Consider the following 19213-nt stretch of genomic DNA (forward strand, 5'->3'; position numbering starts at 1 on the left):
TCAACTTGCTTTTCTCAGGAGTACTTACAGTAAAAAGGAACACCCAGGCCTCGAAAAGTCAATCAAACCAATGAGGAAAAGGTTAAAATAATACCTGTTATACAATATTGTTTTATTGTCATGAGGGCGACAATCAACATTTCTATATCTTGCTCTTTAGATTATAAATAAAAAATGGTTGGGTGTCTGGGTGGCTCAGTCAGTTGAGTGTCTGACTTCAGCTCAGGTCATGATCTCACATCTGTGAGGATTTGAGCCCTGTGTCGGGGTCTGTGCTGACAGCCTGGATCCTGCTTCATATTCTGTGTGTGTCTCTCTCTCTGCCCCTCCCCGACTCCCATTCTGTTTCTCTGTCTCTCTCAAAAATAAACAAACATTAAAATAAATGAATAAATATATAAATAACAAATGGCATCACATGAATAATATTTTCCTTGGGAAAGGAGAAAGTAATCTGTATTATGTCTCCTTCACTGACACTGATGTTAGTAAATTCTGAGCTCTCAAGAAAAGTAAATAATTTTTCTCCTCTTGGATACCATTGTTCCCTAGTCAGCCTACACTCTTAGAAACATTTAAGGAAGTCACTAAAATCTCTTATTCAGGTAATGCAGATAGTGACTCTAGGAAGAAGCAATTTAGGGACTCTTTACCACACTTTCTTTGGAGCATTCCAAGAATGAAGTAGAAGATATCTAGTGGGCATGCTTCACTCCCCCATATTATATTCCTTCAACTCTTGAGAGTATGACTGAGTTAACTGAGGGAGAAGGATGCTACCACAGAGATACTGGTCTATTGTTCTTAGAGCAAATCATTACAAATGTCTGCCTTTTATTATTAGCAAATTACCTCTAACAACACATATGTCTACATAATAATTTATAAGAAAGTGTTCAGATCCCAAGAATGTATACCACCAGCAGTTATGTCCTTTTCTTCTCTTTTATCTGGAACAGTGTAGAGGAGATTTGACTTGGGCAAACAAAATGGGAATTGTATGCAAACTTCTGGCCTTTATTTCTCCAGGATGACCCGCATTTAAAATGCCTTCAGGGTACATGTTTTACAATATAGCTGAAAGTTCTAAGACTACAAATATGCTCATCCTTGCTAGAGTTAATGATCTATCAATTATTTTGGTGAAGTGTCTTAGAAAAATCTGTAATGAGAGAATACCCATTTGTAAAATATCTATTTGTATTTAAAGGAATCATTGTGAAATTCTCAGGAAAAAATATTTTATCTTATTATTTCAAAACATACTAATACTCATAACATACTAATCTTATGAGTATGAAGATATAAGATTTAATTACCAAGGATTACAGCATATATTTAGAGTTGTGAATATTCATATAGCATATGCATTTTATAAATGAATACACACTAAACCATAGAATTTTAAGTGACAATAGATTTAATAAAATCAAGGCCTGCTCATTGATATCTTCACGGCAATAGAAATGTTGCTGCAATACCAAAAATACATTAATGATTGAAGAAAATTAATCTGTAATTCCCTTTACCTGCAATTTTATATTCTTCAGGCAGTAACTCAAGAGGGAAGATCAATCTATAGTTGCTACACTCAGAAGTTTCTAGTTGGGTGGTGCAGCCTTAGAGGCATAGCTCAGATCATTTTCCAAGAAATAACTGGCAAATCAGCTGTAAGAAGTGTAGCTGTCATTCCCATCTGTTAGTGTCATCAGCATCCATCTCAGAGTTTGTTCTGAAACCACATTCATTCTGCTCTTTCCAGGCAGGCCCTCGTAAATGAGTGAACACTACTTGTCCAATAGTATGCAGAGAAAAATGTTCCCACAAAGGAAACTGATGGTTAGCCAAAACTTAGTAGAAAAATCAGGAAATACTGATGTTGTTAAAATGTCTTTGATTTACTTAAAATATTTTAGGCTTGTGAACTGAACCATATTCTGTAAGGGCTTTGTATGGAATATCTGGAAATGAGGAAAAATCAATTGCCTTAATTGAGAATCAACACTTCAGGATGTCAGCTAATAATATATCATGAAGTCGAAGAGCCCTAGCAGTAACAAAGCAAGCCATTCATTTATTTATATCTCAATAAGCACATAAGATCTTATTATTTAGCATATAAAATATATAGTTTTGTTGGTAAAATTAGTAACTTGTTATTTAGTAAGATAAATAAGCTCTTCTTTGGAGAAATTGGAGATATCAAGAAAATAGAGTGGATAAAATAGAGACACTACCTATCACTTATGCAAATGGCCTGGAGAACCAAAGAGGCCTGAACCCTATTTCTTAAGGGATGGCTCTGAAATCATGATTCTTACACAGGCCTTTAATGAGCTCTTTTTAGTAGCATTTCTGGTTGCTGATGCTTAATAAAGGGGGATAGACTCTTGTCTCTGGATTATCATTCTGCCAAATGTGGAATTTTCATAAAATGTGATGAGAGCCTCCAAAGTTGAGTGGCTCTTTATGGTAACTGGAATAGCTTGCATGACTCTTTTCATACTTCCTGCTAGAAAACATCTGATTAATAAGTGCCTGTATATGTGGAAGAATTTGCTCCAAGACTTAGTTTGATGTGCCCTTGAGAAAGAAAAAAATAAAATAGCACTGCTATCAAAGGAATAGCCTGGAGTGTACTGAATGTTTGCATCCCTCCAAAATTCATATGTTCAAATATTAACCCTCAATATCATGGTAATAGAAGGTGGGGCTTTGGGACTGGATTAGAACATGGAACATGAATAGCAGTAGTGCCCTTAAAAAGGGAACTTCATAAAGTTCTCATACCCTTTCTGCCTTGTAAGGTTATAGTGAAAGAAGAGCATCTGCTGCCCAGAAGAGTGTTCTTACCGTACCTTGACCATTAAGTTCTCAGACTTCCAGCCCTCACAGCTGTGAGTAATAAATTTCTGTGGTATATAAGCCACTCAGTTTATAAGGTCTGTTATACTAGCTCAAAGAGACTAAGCATCCAACCCAGATAATACCCCACATTCTTACACAGTCTCCCAAATCTCCTTTCACAAGCTCAAATCCTATAACAAGTTCTTTTGTACACCTTCTTACTGAGACATCCTGGTTACACATGATGTGTATCCTTTCTCCTTGCAACTGCTGGTGGTCTTTCTGTAGACCAATTTAAGACAAAATCCTTTAGTAAAGAAGGTTAAAAATTCACATAAAACATACATGACTTCAGAGAGTTATTGTGCAATGAAGAAAAGTAAGTCAGAGTAAGAGTTTAGGAAGTAATGGTGTTGTGACCAAGAGGACACTTTCTATTTAGCAGTCAAGGAAGGTTTCTCTGAGGAGGTGGCATTTCTGGAGAGACCTGAATGAAATCAGAAACATTCATAGATTTAAGTAAGATAATTTCTGAAAGAAAAAAAATCTGTAAAGGATCTGATATAGGAAAACTGTGGTATGGTAGAAGAGCCCCCCACTCCTAACCAAAAAAAAGAAGGATGTAAATTTAATAAATCTAGGGCATCTATTAAAACATATTTGGGGCGCCTGGGTGGCGCAGTCGGTTAAGCGTCCGACTTCAGCCAGGTCACGATCTCGCGGTCCGTGAGTTCGAGCCCCGCGTCGGGCTCTGGGCTGATGGCTCAGAGCCTGGAGCCTGTTTCCGATTCTGTGACTCCCTCTCTCTCTGCCCCTCCCCCGTTCATGCTCTGTCTCTCTCTGTCCCAAAAATAAATAAAACGTTGAAAAAAAAAAAAATTTAAAACATATTTAAAGGCAATCCAGTATAATTACTAAATTTTCCGATGACTAGCTTTACTTACTAAGATATATATGTATGTGCATTTAGTATATATATTGTACACACATTATTATACATCATTGTACAATGTTATGCTTTCAGATAGTGCTGATAGTACTTAGTCATGTTATCAGCAATTAGATTATGTTGGGGTTTGAGAGTAAATATCAATACTCTCTCCCTGCTTCCTTTTCTACCTTCCATGTGGATTTGGAAATGATTTATAAAGAGTGAAACAGAGATAAAAAAATATCAACTTAATTATTCGCAAGGACCTGAGTTGGAGATTATAACTCACATGTAGAAAAGTGACACCCCTGAATTAGGCAAATTTATCCATGTAGTCATTGGCATAGAAGAAAAATTCCAAGTAGCTTCTATCAAGGGACAGAGGGCAGGCCAAGGTATAAATGCACTCTAGAGACTTGCCTATAACCAAATAAGGATCCAGAAGAGTTTCACCTCCAGAAGAATCTCACTCATGTTCAATTCCTTTCCATTGAAGAACAAGATTGTTGTCCAGGAAAATCCTCCCCCCCCCCCAAAAAAAAAAAAAAACCACGAAGAGTGGAATAAAGTAAAAGTGACTTTATATTTTAGTTAGCAGAAAGCAGATCCAGCTAGCAGTGTCTATTGTTAATAGCGTTCACTTCCACTCCCTAAAATTCCTTGGTGATCCTGGGAACACATGTCACCTCTTAATATATTAATACTTTTCTTCTTTGCCTTTGGAAAGACTTTTCTCACATGAATAAAGAATCATTTAATTTGAAAACTATGTATGTTCAATATATACTTGATTCTCATGCAGGAATAAGACTGATTTCAGTGTCAGTTTAAAACATGAGTAGTGTGATCTTTTAAAAATATTTTCAATTACTGTATTGTAAAAAACATATAGAGCAATTAAAATTCTGGAGAAAAAAGTCCTAATACAGAGAAAAATTTGTAAAAGACTAGACAGTATTGACAGTCCCATTACTCACTGTTATTTTAATTAGGTGGTTTCCACTCTTGCCTGTATTTTTCTCTGACTGCTCAGCTCTGCTCTCCAAATTCTCTTTTCTGTTCCCATTTATATCATGAGATATAACCCTCAACAGCTCTTGCTCTCAATTTTGTAAAACTGCCCGAATCCCACAAATCAACATTATATTTTATTCACTTTTCTTTAATGGTATAGATTAAAGAAGCTTAGTATGGTAAAACTCAAATTGTGAGAAATTATAATGTTGTACATAAAATTGGCTGCATTAAATTCAAATTGCCTATTTGATTTCCTCACTTCATCAGAATTAGTTATTAGGTATTTTATATGAGTTATTCAGGTTAACTCATTTAAATTTACGAGACTTGTTTGTTAAATTGCTTACACAGAAATATTTTTTTTACTTATTTTAATAACTAAAAAAATAAACCTTTTAAAACAGGAAAACGTTTCTTTTCCTGTTCATGCATAATTATAAGCTTCTACAAAAAGCATGTTTTTCTACAATGCAGAAAAGCTCTGACATACAGGCCATAATTTTCCTTCAATGAACTTCTTTACTTTTTATATATTGTCAGAAATATTTAATTCTTTAATGATACATTTTATATTCACTGGTTTTTCCCTTTTAATCATTTATATTGCATGCAAGTTGATCATGTTCCTTCGAACTGTGGATTATATGAGATGTTTCTTTAAGAATAAAAGCACAATAGCTTCAGGTTTTTAATGTTTTAAAGATATTCATCATCTCAAAACATACACACATTTTCAAGAATGTAAATTTTTGAGGACACAATACAATGATCAAAAGAGACACAATTATTCTTTAGTGTTCATAATAATATACTGTACTTCCTAGAAAAAGTATTATATCTCTGAATTATATACAAAAAGAAAATGAAAAATAACTACTCATTGAAAATTACATTTACTTACTTGAATATTTTGCCAATAAGTAGAAGTGATATTTCTTCAAACACGTAACACATAAAATGACCATGCCCAGATTAATTACTGACAACTCCATAAGAAGAATAGTATTAATATTTGTTTTTTATAGCTCAATTTTTAAGTGCAAAATCATCGTGGTGCAGATTGTTAACTATTTTCCCATATTGATTTTTATTTTCTCCCTTAGTATTATAACCTTCAAATTTTAGCTGATGTCATGGTCTCCAGAATAAATAATACACTTCACACTCTCCCAGAAGAATAACCATGTGACCAAATTCTGACCAATGTGAATGAATGAAGAGATATAGCTTCCAGAGTCTTATCTTTGAATGGAATAGACATACTCTCTATTTTCCTTTAATTAGAGCACAAATGTCATAGGGGAACTTAACAGATATCTTAAATCCAAAGGTAGAGCCAGTCTGTAAGAAATACTTCGGGATCTACGTAGCTTTCATTTAAGTGGTTGTGAAAGAAAGAAAGAAAGAAAGAAAGAAAGAAAGCAAGAAAAGGGAAGGGAAGGAAAAAGAAATAGCTCCTGTAGGAAACACATGGAACATCAATTTCCATATTCTCAATCACCTCTCTTAAAAAATATACTATTTATCAAAGGAAGGGAAAACTTTACCATGAGGGCCAGCCTGGTACAATAGCATCTCAATTTCCTTTCTCTTTCCTTCTTCACCAGAGTCAAGTTTCTTCTTTCCCAGTTTGTGAACTACATTAAGAAAAACAGCTACATGAGGTGATGACTAACCTCCACTATAAAGTTCAAATCATATATTTGCACTTGCCATCTTCAACATATCCTCTCACAATCCCAGGTCCCAATCAATCACCACATAATGCAAACTGAGAATTGATGAGTCATGTGAGGAGCCTAAGAAATCAACAACAAAATTGAAGAGTTCTGCCCTGACACCCGTCTAGATTCTACCATGAGAGAATGGCATGATGAACATTCACAACATTATAAAGACAGAAATGAACTTGTCCAACTCATTATTATGGCCTGTATTAGAGCAGCCTAACAATAACAAAGCAACACAATAAGAATAAATATCAAATATATTTACAAACTTGCAATTATTATTCATGAAAATATTGTACATTCATTTATATCTATATACTTTATTTACATATGCATTTATCTTTATATTCCAATTTTACATAATCATAATTTCACTATTGGAAGTTGTTCTTTCTAAAAAATTGCAATTAAAGTAATTTGAATATGCATGTTTTGAAGTAAATTTCAGGGTTTCAACATAATTTTCTATGAACATATTCATTTATCCTAAATGAAACTTTCATTAGCGAATAGATACCATGTGTTGTAACTAACTACTATTGTAAATGTTGTGTTGTGTATCCATCATGAGATATATAAGTATTTCCCAAAATAACTAAAATTGAGAAGTTTATTTTTGGGTACCTGCCATTATCAATCTAATTCTGTATTGTGTGTGTGTGTGTGTGTGTGTGTGTATTGTTAAAGTAAAAAAAATTACATTAAATATGTGAAACATGAAGTCATAATCTGTACTATGTCTTGGTCTGAAAAACAAAGTTTTATTTATCTTTTTTTCCCATATCACTTTAAACTTACCTTATGTTTCACATTTTGTGAAAGCCACATACAAGAAAGACATGGCCAGAGCTATGAGGATAAAGTGAATAGGCAAAGAAAAAATGTTCCATGTCTATTTTCAGGCACCACTTTGTTCCTTTAGCTTTCCTTTGAACTTTATGCTGGATAAAACATGCAGGCCATAGTGATATAGAGCTCTATATATTCCCTGCAGAAAAAGCAGTACTTTAGCCTTCAAAACATTGTTAAACTAAGTTATAAACCAGAAACTATTTGCTTGAAGTCTATTTTGAAGTAAAACACATTTATGCCTCAATTAAATAATAAGTACAGTCACAATAATAACTATTTATTATCTCTGCTCTAGTCGGAACACCTTATTTGATTCAGCCATCAACATTATGAAAGAAGAGTTGTCATTAATCCTTTAGTTTCCAAAATGAAACCCAGCACATTTACATAATTTTCCCAATCCATTCATAATTTCAAATCTCAAGCAGGGGTGCCTGGGTGGCTTAGTCAGTTAAGCGTCAGACTAAGGCTCAGGTCATGATCTCACATTTCCTAAACCCCACATTGGGCTCTGTGCTGACAGCTCAGAGCTTGGAGCCTGCTTCAGATTCTGTGTCTCCCATTCTCTCTCTGCCCCTCCTCCCACTCACACTCTCGGTGTGTATGTCTTTCTCTTTCTCAAAAACAAATAAACATTCATCGCTTACATACAACAGCCAGTGCTCATCCCAAGTGCTTGCTGTATGTAAGTGATGAATCACAGGAATCTACCCCCGAAACCAAGAGCACATTGTATACAATGTATGTTAGCCAACATGACAATAAATTACATTTAAAAAATAATAAATAAGCAGATCCCATATTAAAAAAATAAAAATAAAGATAAAAAATAAAATTTTTAAAAACAAAAAATAATAAATAAATAAATAAACAAATAAACATTAAAAACAATTAAAAAATAATCTCAAGCAATAAGACCCTAGGACCGTCATTTTTAGGTAACAAATTATATTAGCATCTAAAACATTGGCATTTGGTTTTGCAAAATGAATAAATTAAGGAGTCATTATTTATGTCATAATTACTTTGTTTTTAAAACCATTGGCATCAAATTTCAATTAAATAGAGTTATCTTTAAGCTAATAAAATGTTGAAATACTTCCCAAAATACCTCTGCTCTCTTTCAGCCTTCAAACAATTACATACATTGTCACTGATTTTGTGTCAACAATAAATGGTTAATCTTGCTATTATTCATATTAAGTAATATCCTAAACATTCTGGACTGAAATTCCTTTTCAATCCTTTTTTTCCTTTCTTTCTTTTCCTATTTTTAATCTGATGTATTCAATGCCCCCTGATCCAAAGCACGGACATGAGTGGCATCCATCCTACTTGCCAATCACAATGTATTCTACCTTACTACTCTAAACAAATTATATACCAGAGGGTGGCAAATCCTGTCTATAAAGGACTATAGAGTAGGGGCACCTGGGTAGTTCAGCTGGTTAAGTGACCGACTTTGGCTCAGATCATGATCTCACAGTTCGTAGGTTTGAGCCCCGAATTGGAGTCTGTGCTGATGGCTTGGAGGCTGGAGCCTGCTTTGGGTTCTGTATCTCCCTGTCTCTCTCCCCTGCTCATGCTCTGTTTCTGTCTCAAAAATAAACATTAAAAAAATTGGGAGGGGAAGGGACACCTGGGTGACTCAGTCGGTTAAGCATCCAACTTCAGCTCAGGTCAGGATCTCACAACTCATGAGTTCGAGCCCCATGTCAGGCTCTGTGCTGGGAGCTCAGAGCCTGGAGCCTGCTTCAGATTCTTTGTCTCCCTCTCTCTCTGTCCCTTCCCCACTCATGCTCTTTCTCTCAAAAATGAATAAACGTTAAAAAAAATTCATTTTAAATAAAAAGAATTATTTTAATTAAAACAAAAAGACCGTATAGTAAATATCTGTGGCTTTGTAGGTTAACGAGGTAATGCTAAAGTAGCCATAGGCAATAAGTAAACAAAAAGCAAACTAATAAGTGTGTATACACATACCTATATACAAAAATATGCAGCAGTCAAATTTGGTCAATAGGCCAGTGTTTGCCTACTCCGTTCATACATTTTGTACCTTAAATGCCATTCAAATTCACATATTCTTATTAAGAAGCCCTGGTTATTTTTAACTTTCAAAACAAATCTGTTTCTCCATGAGGCCTCCCCAGCTCTCCTTTCTGTCTGCTCTGCCATATCAACCCCTCTCTGATACGGTTGCATTATGAAAATGCACTTTTTTAATATTACAAATTATAGTAGGCCAATAATCTTAGTTACTTGTGCATGTGTGCGATTACTTTTTGTTTTCAACTACGGTTATTCAGCATGATATACTCTACAATACCAAGTAAGCATAATGCATTATTCAAGTGAAGAGTTTAATACACACACACATATTTGTTACATTTAAGTGAATTATTTTTTAAAAAAACATCTCTACCATTGTGCAGATCTGGGAATTTTGTACAGGAAGTAAAGTTGCATGCTGAGGTTGTATCTACACAATGCCAAAACATCTAGATTAAAAGCAAAACATTCGGTCAACCATGACATTGTTTCCAAGTATCTACACGCTTGGCATTGGGAAAGGAAAATGTTTAGATGATGGATGTTACTTTTTATTTTCCATCTGGCTATTTTGGCTTCATGTAGACAGAGCCTCTGACAGTCAACATTGATGACAAAACAATTTCAGGTTTTAGATTTGGTTTTAAGCCCACCCACATGGAGGTAAACAGATTAGCTTGAAGAAAAGAAACTGTTGAACGTCTAATCACATCTATGCTTTCAGCCAAGAGAAATCTCTGAAGAATGATGATCTGCATTTACATCTCCCCAGCCTGTAATTCAACCCTGTTTCATAGAAGAGAGTTTGCTTGGAAAAATCCCCAGCTCAATTACCCAGACATATCAGGAATCTCCAATAAGAGTCATGTCAGTCTGGGGCCCCACATCCAGTGAACAGAAAGAAATAATTCTCCCCACTGTGATCGAAACTGAGAAGGATGGAATATAAGGAGACATGTTTTTTTTGGATCATTCTAAAAAGGTTTTGAATTCTGCTTTGTGTATAAGCCAATAGAGATAAGAAGTAAAATATCAAGGGTACTACATATTAATTGTGAAATAAATCCACTTAAAATATCTATAACACTGAAGAAAATATTTGAACTGGCTTCAGAGTGATTCTATGCAGCAGAGAATTACCAGAGTGAACTGACAGTGAACTGTCAGTCAACTGTAGGACATTTAAAAAACTTTGATGAAATACTCACCCTCTGCCCCTCACTCATCATGTGCATACACACGCACACACATACACACACACACACACACACACGAAGGTAAAATTTATACATACTAGAATATTTGTACATACACACACATAAACTTTTGTACATACATAAATCTATCACAATTGGGTTATCTTAAATGAGAAACAGTTTAATCTTTAATATTTATTTGCATATAATCTTCTATCAAATAGCAGAAACATTATTGACATTAATCATGATGCTAATCCTAAAACCATATATCTTTAAACAATATTTAACAGTAAAACACTTTGGGATTAGTGATTTGATCATCAGATCAGGATATTAAAAGTATGCAATTTTTATCCTTGCTAATAGAAATATGGGATTCAGCTATTTTTAGCCTTCCTAACCAGTCTTAATCTTTTGTCTCATACATCCAGAGAGTCATAAACAAGAAGCTCCTATCTAGATTTATATAGCCAAGATTATTATCTAACTGAAAAATGTATGTGGTTGAACTGATAACAGTGGTAATAATATCTCACAAGTTAGATATGTGTAATTGGCCCTAATAAATAGTAATAACTTTGTTCATTTTTAAAAAAATGTTTATTTCTTTATTTATTTTAGAGAGAGCGAGAGAACACAAGCAAGAGAGGGACAGAAAGAGAGAGAGGGAAACACAGAGTCTGAAGCAGGCTCCAGACTCAGTTGTCAGCGCAGAGCCCAATGAGAGGCTCAAACCCAAGAATGGTGAGATCATGACTTGAGCCAAAGTCAGATGTTCCACTGAATTGAGCCACCCAGGTGCCCCATAAATTGTCTATTTTAATGTAGGTAATTGTGGAATTGGATTATGCAAATACTAGTGAATATTATATACAATATTTTTCTAAAACTTAATTTATTTGCTATCTTATTTGCAGCATGTTATTTCATATAGGTAAGTAGGTAGAGGGAGAAATAGAGAGAGATGATAAATAGATAGATGTCAGACGCTTCATATTTGTAGGTCATAAATAATAAGGTTACTCGAAACACTTAACATGAATATTTGGAACTATTTTAAAAATGAGGGCTGGCTTTAAACTCTACTGTCTATTATAGTTATGATACATAAATTTAGAATAATATTAAGCCACTTGCTTTTTAAGTTAATTTATAATTCTAAACTTTTTACTGTTCTTAATACATGCAGTAGTGTAAGTGTACTCAATTATCAATTATCAGTTTTTGCATGGGATTAACACCATGTGTCATATTCTCCTCATGTTAGTGCGCTTGTGGTAGCAAATAACATACAACACAACTGTTGGTGACTTAAGTTCTATGGATATTTAGTATCTCATATGACAAAATTTTTGAGATAAGGCAGTGGGTTAATCCAGCAGCTTGAAGAGACATTCAAGGACCTAGGTTTTTGTTTTTGTTTTTGTTTTATAAACTCCTCATATCTTTCTGTTATCCATTCTCCTAGTTGGCTAGCTTCTATCCTGAGCTACACTCTAGATATCACTTCCTCACATATCAATACTCAGAGATTATGAAGATTATGCAAAGTTAGACAGCAACAAGCCCTATGTTGGACTGTGATCTGTAAAGCATAATTTCCTCATCCACTGTTGTATATCCCTGTCTTTGGAGGCAATGTCCCATGAAAGATGATGGGATTATGGGATCCTTGAAACTTGCAGTAGGTGACTTGAAAAGATGAGTCTCTCTACAGTTCAGTCCCTTTGTCTGAAAAAGAAACAAAATAAGTGCCTCCTTCATAGAGTTATCCTATCCTACTTGGTTTATTAGGTAGATGTTGGGAGATGAAAGAAATTCCAGTAAGATTGGCAGGCAGAATTTAAAATACCACAACTCAAACTCGGGGAAACAATATGAGACTATAAAGTCAAATGTTAAGAGATTATTTTCATATACTGACATTTTAAAAGTGTTTATTACTCAGAGCACCTGGGTGGCTCAGTCAGTTAAGTGTCTGATTTAGGCTAAGGTCATGATCTCACAGTTCGTGAGTTCAAGCCCTGGGTAGGGCTCTGTGCTGACAGCTCAGAGCCTGGAGCCTGCTTCAGATTCCGTGTCTCCCTCTCTCTCTGTTTCTCCCTCACTTGCACTCTCTCTGTCTCTTTCTCTCTCTCTCAAAAATAAATAGTAAAACAAAAAACAATTTTTTAATTTTTATTACTCCTAAAATTCATTACCTTATATTTTTGAGGTTTGTGTCTCATGGCCTTGGATCCCAAACAGCTTTTTCACCCTCATTTTACCTTACAAATGTAACATTACAAAAATGTTTAAAATATCTTCAAAGTTAATCTCATTTATTAGTTTTAATAAGAAACAGAATGTCTAAAAGACATAGAGATATTTACATTTACATAAGTTTAATGCAGTGTTCATTTAACCTGCCTTGGGAAAGTGGTTCAGTTTTGTTTTATTTTAGTCTTTATCAGATTACTCTGGAATATGTGTAATAGGAAAATTTAATACTAAGCATGCATACATTAAAGTATTCAAATTATGCTGATATATAATCAGTCTGAATTGATAAATGGGTACTTTCTGGAAATGGATTATACATTTGGTAACCTTTAAATCTTTCTACCCATTAGCAGGCAATTTTCATTTCCCCTAAAGAAATCCCTCTAGGATCCTCTGTTCTCTTCTTGATGAGTGAAATGTATACACAATAACTGTAAAGCAAGAGTCTAAAATTAAATACCTGCTAGGACATTCAACTAACCCTAATGAGTTAAGTACGCCAGGTGAGGATTGCGTGAATCATGAAAAAAACATGTTTTTACTAAAAGGGGGATGCAATATTCAGTTCCAGGTGAGCTTTGGCTTTTAAAAATGCAAAACAGGATGACATAGAGAATGTCAAATATGTCAGTTTTTTCAAGGGAAACCGAAAATCTAGAGTGACCTTCAAGCTTGATTATACTGCTTAAAATTGACAAAGGAACTCACTCACATGAAAAAAAAAATTATATATGTGTGTGTATATAGATATATATACATAAATACTTAAATGGTGTTTGTGGCACTCCTTTCTCTCCATTATGACCTTTTTGAAGAGCTTAAATGCTTTATATTCTATCCAAATAAATAGAGTTAAAGAATCACATGTTCAATCACATGTACAACTCTCTTACCTGTTCCATTTAGTCTCTGTGGAGCTTAACTACAAATCTCAGGAATATAATATCTTTATAAACTGAGATCTAATAAAATGCATATGCCACCTGCAATATGTGTCCTTATGTTCCCCACATATGTCTGATCAGGACAATCCACCTATGCTGCTTATTTAAAATCTTTATTCAAAGGTCCCAGGGATTGATTCAATTAGTCTAAAAACCTATCGCTCTCCAGCTCCAGCTAAATCCAGACCATGGTGTTTTTTGTAGTTTTAAAATACAATAAATACTCATCATCTTCCCTATTTTGTGTGGCCACTGTCTTATCTCAGTGGCAATGTGGAGTATTTGTGAAAGAGATTATATGGCCCACAGTGTGGAAAATATTTATTATCTGGCACTTTACAGAAAATGTTTGCTGAACCCTGGTCTAGAGCAAGATCCAGAAATTTAAATATCTTAGGAAGATTCTTCCTAAGTGACTATTATAATCAAACTACTTTGACTTTTTCTATTTATTTTGTATCCCAAGTTATTTATCGCAGCGCTTTGAAACACTTAGGTTGCTGTTGAATGATATGAGATAGATCAAATTTAAGAATACTTACCTATCAATGGTACTCTTTTAAGAAACTGATCTTTTCCCTGTGAACTTTTAGGAGAATTCTATTTAAACAGTCTAGAATCTAAGTGTACTAAAATTAGTACTGAGTGTACTCATATCATTTTGTTCATTTTCTATTTATACCCAGTTTTCAATGTATGAAGAACAATAGTGGAACAGGAGCAATTACCTTATGTTCATAAATGCAAAAGAGTACAATAGAAAATTTATATACATAGCTCAAAGTTTCAGTAATAGGCTTTAAAATCACTTATCTTTTTTTTACTTTTACACGAATACATACATACATACATACGCAAAAACCCACAATTGTAGGGAAAAGGAGGTAAGTAAAAAAATCACATTCCAGAAAAAGATATTTCAAAAGCATCATATTTTAAAATATAATTATCAGTAAAATTATAGAATATAAAATTCAGATAACTCCTTAGTGTTTATTTTAAACTCCCATTCAATGAAAGGAATAATTTCTATTTTCTATACTTTTTAAATTTTGTGATTTATTTTTCAATATTTTTACTCACATATTGGTTTAAGAAAAATTTACATAAGTTTTCTTCAACTTTCCTTCCACAGAGTAACAAAATTATAATAATGGCTAGCATGTACAAAGTCCATACTACGTGGTTGGCAGTTTTCTAAATTTTTCTCATGGCACAATCCATTTATTATTAGCTTAGTAGATAGATTTTATTACCATACTTATTTTAAAGATTTGGTAATTAAAGTTTAGAAAAATTGTATTACTTACCCAGAGTGATAGCAATTAAGTTAGAATCAAGGAAGCTTGACATCAGAATGCAAGTTCTTAGATATTCTCCGTTGGTTTTTCTTGAATGAGAAATCTTCTGTTGAATCACTCTTCCTATCTCTTTAATCAGATTAGAATCTTGACCTGTTCTTAATAGTATCTGTAAATTCTATTTTCTGGGCCATCTCTATTCTTGCCCCTACTTACAACATTAAAATGGCTGGGTCTTACGTCAACCTCACTAAAATAGTAGTGTTTATAAGTCTCTCAGGATCTTTGCGAGCTTAAGATAACAGAGAAAGTTGATTTTTTGGAGAATTCATAATTAAATGACTAAGGTAAATTACTTTATACATTCAGTAATACAAATGTATTTCTGTTAGTGGTATCTGCATACTCTGTAGAAGATATTTATGGTATTATGCTCAACATACACTAACCTTAGTTCGGGAACTCTCCATCCAGATGGATACACAGAAGTCGCCATTACTGTGGCATGATTTTGGCCCTCGAGTTACAATTAATTAGTTTATATGTGAATATAAGACAAAAAACAGACCATTTAAAAGTTTTCTCCATTTATGATTTGGAATCTCAGTAAATGAATCAGAATATTTCTCTTAGTTAAAGCTTTAACATATAAATTTTGTTTGCTGATAGTGCCCATATTTTCTTACTTGAAGAAACGGTGTAAAAACAATCAGTGAGGGAGAGAGAAAATGGCAGGGCGTTGGGGGAGAAAGAGAGGATCCAGGTACCTCATGCGAAGTTGTGGTTTCAGTTTTTCTTGAGGCCCTTGAAGTGTACAACTTAATTGTTCCTTAAGTCATCCAACATCCTTATAAGTAATATAGTAGCAGACTAAATTTAGAATTCAAATATTTTGTCTTGTACTTCCCAAAAGAACTATCTATCCCTTTGAAAGAAGTGAATAAAAAAGAGTTCTATTAGCGCAACTTTGAAGAAAATAGAGTCCTCTGCCTGTTGTTCTCTAGTTTTCTGTCCAAACCAAGATAGAGCTCTCCTTTCTCCCTACAGAATCTAAATAAAGGAAATAGAAATGCGAGAATGGGTTTGATTTCAGATAGCTTGTTTTGCTGTTCAAGTCAAATCTTAAAAAAGAAAAGAAAAGAAAGAAATTGTATCTGGGCCAGAGAAAATGTTAAGTATGCAATAATGCTAGACTATAACAATGATGCTTTAAGTATTAAAATCTAAAAACATCCTGTTCTTTCTGGGATTAAAGAATCTACTTTTACTTTATATATATTTTGTTAGTCCCTCCCCCAACCAGGAACTCTAATAAACACAACAAACTATTCACCAATTTTATCATTTTATGTTCTTAATTTGTAGGGCTTTAGCCTCTCTTACACTAAGTGTTTAAGGATATTTTCCTTTTTCATAAGTAAAATTTTTAACTTACTAAATCCTTCAATTTGCTTTTTTAAAATTCTTCTCTGAAGCAGTAGTATTTCAATTATGGCATTATCCAATGAAAATCCTAAACCTATCCTGAACAAATTGACTGAAAGAAATGTCTGAGATCCATCAATATAATAATTTCATCTGAACATTACTTTGGCAGAGAGTCTTTTATCACGAGTCACGTCAATCAGTTTGAAAACTAGTGAGCTTCCTTGGCAGGTAACCATTTGAGAATTATTTACGAACCACCAATACTATTAGATGAAATAGTAAACCCTGAAAGTTCACGAAAATGTAGGAAAACCTACCACACACAGTCTTAATGGAAATTTCCTTTACTTCTCTCAGACCCATCTGAGAGTGGGACCAGCTGTACATATCTTTGAAGTATATAGTCTATGCAGTATTACACTTTTATCTTTATGTACCACAGGAAGATTCAACTATTAAGACATGAAATGCCTTAAACAGTATATTCACTTAATAGCTGCAGCTGTTTTTTTTTTACTTTGTCACTCAAAAACAATTTTATATGTATATTTTCCTCACAAATTTTAAAGCATAAATATATGAATTTTATTGGCACTCAAATAATCTGAATAACTATTCAGTAATTATTTCTAATGAATCAATAAAAATCAATGCTATGAAGGAGATAATTGTTGCACAAGAGGTGCTAATAAGATATTGAATGTTTCTATATTTCTATTGACATGTTAACACACCTACTCAAAAATTGTGTCTGTTAAAAACAATTTGCTTAAGAACACATTGATGTTTCTTTTATTTAATTTTTTCTTCCTTTTTATTAGCCCCTTGGTTATTTTGTTATTGTTAATCAACTGTAACTTTTCAACCATCCAATAGAAAAATATGAATAAGACAACCTAAAAATGATCAGCCTCTAGTGATACCAATTACAACACTTGGAACCAACTCAGTCTATGTGGTGTTTCAATATTTACAAGCAGTGACATTTGCATTTGTGAGCAAGACCTTTTACGGTAATCCTTGATTGACAGTATTTACTATAGAAAGACTTAGAATTAAATGGATAAACATATCCAAAAGAGTCTGTCTTTGGCAAACCCCTAGATTAAGCTGTTTGTTAGATTAGATGTTTGTCTAGGGCCACAATTTTCAATCACTGCTTTTTCCATAAGCTGCTGTTAATCAACTCCTGTTGCTATCCCAGGGCAGCATATTTTAGGTAGCAGTCTCTCTCCCAGTAGGATTGATTCTGAGATTAAATGTGTTACATTTATTTAGCACTTACTATATGCCTAGGACTGCACTATACTATTACCTCATTTGATTCTCACGCAATCCAACTGGTCAATCATCTCTTTCCTTCTTTGGCCTCATATCCTTGAACCTTGAATCTTGTTTATTTGTATTATAACATGCTGGACTTCTTTTGAATCCTAGAATACACAGGCTTTTTGTGGCCTTAGCACTTCTCTCTGCTGGAATATTCTTACATCAGATTTCAGTGATTAAATATGCCTCTACATAAAATGGTGCTCCTATACCTATCCCCTCCACTGTTACTTTACTTCATGCTTCACCCCACCACTATATGACATATATATGCATTTTTTATTATCTGTTTCATCATTTTACTCATTTGAATAGAAGCACCAAGAAAGATAGGATATGATTTATTATCCTCTCATAAATCCTTGACAAAGAGGAGAAACCTGAGAGATATTATTTTAAAATAATACAGAATGAATAAGTTAACATCTATCTGAGATGATCATAGTTGGGTAACCATTGTACAGAGTAAGGAATTGTGCTGTAGAGGAAAGGTTAATTTTTCCACATTCATGTAGCAAGTAAGTGGCAGAACTAAGAAATTAGACCCCAGGTCTGACACCAAATTTCCTGTTGTTATTACTCTTTTTCTTGGCTGTGGGTTTACCCATTATCCTAAGGCAGTAAGCAAAGATTGAATGAGCCAGGAAAGTTTTTTCTTATACTCACAAAATAATGTATGAGAGAAGGATAGTACTTACTCCTGAGATATCATCATATTTTACCTGGAATCATAATTTATTCAATTCTGTCTTTAATATATTTTTCCAAATTTTTAGAATATTAATTTACTTAAAAACATTTCAGCATGTGTAATGTTTATGTGTGTGCTTTTCAGGTTGAACTATAACCTAGGTGCTGATAACTGTCTAATCAAGGATGCATAGTCAGTGGTGAACTTCTGGCATTGCATTAGAATGTTCACACTCCAGAGGCAGCACTCTGAGAAGCTCTCCTACTAGCATTTGTTCAACCTTTACTTACTGAATCTCTTAATAAATGTCACAAATATTTTTATAAGGGAAAATAGTATCCGTTATCTAGTATGATGCATATTAGTTATGGATAGTATTGGGAGCATTCTTTACCCTCTAATATGTGACTATTTTATGAATGCAACCTTACATGATTTAAAAAAAAAAAGTAGTGCTATTGTTTCGTCAAAAGCAAAGTACATGAAGCATTTTGGAAACTGAATGCATTTGATGCCAGATTAATTTAATTTGGGACTTTATTCTTTGTTTTCTTCAAATCTTTGAGGCACCTCTTGGTAAACAATAAATTAATCTTCTCTTGCTTATTGAAACTAATTGCAAAATTCTTA

At 33.7% G+C, this 19213-nt stretch overlaps 1 long non-coding RNA gene across 3 annotated transcripts in view; it reads left to right on the top strand.

Moving 5' to 3' along the window:
* The window catches only part of LOC125175566 (uncharacterized), a 547675-nt gene that overhangs the window by 382438 nt on the left and 146024 nt on the right, over positions 1-19213 (top strand). The gene's annotated exons all lie outside the window — the stretch shown is intronic.

This window comes from Prionailurus viverrinus, chromosome A1 (genome assembly GCF_022837055.1).
Source record: "Prionailurus viverrinus isolate Anna chromosome A1, UM_Priviv_1.0, whole genome shotgun sequence".
In the NCBI taxonomy this organism is placed as follows: Eukaryota; Metazoa; Chordata; class Mammalia; order Carnivora; family Felidae; genus Prionailurus; species Prionailurus viverrinus.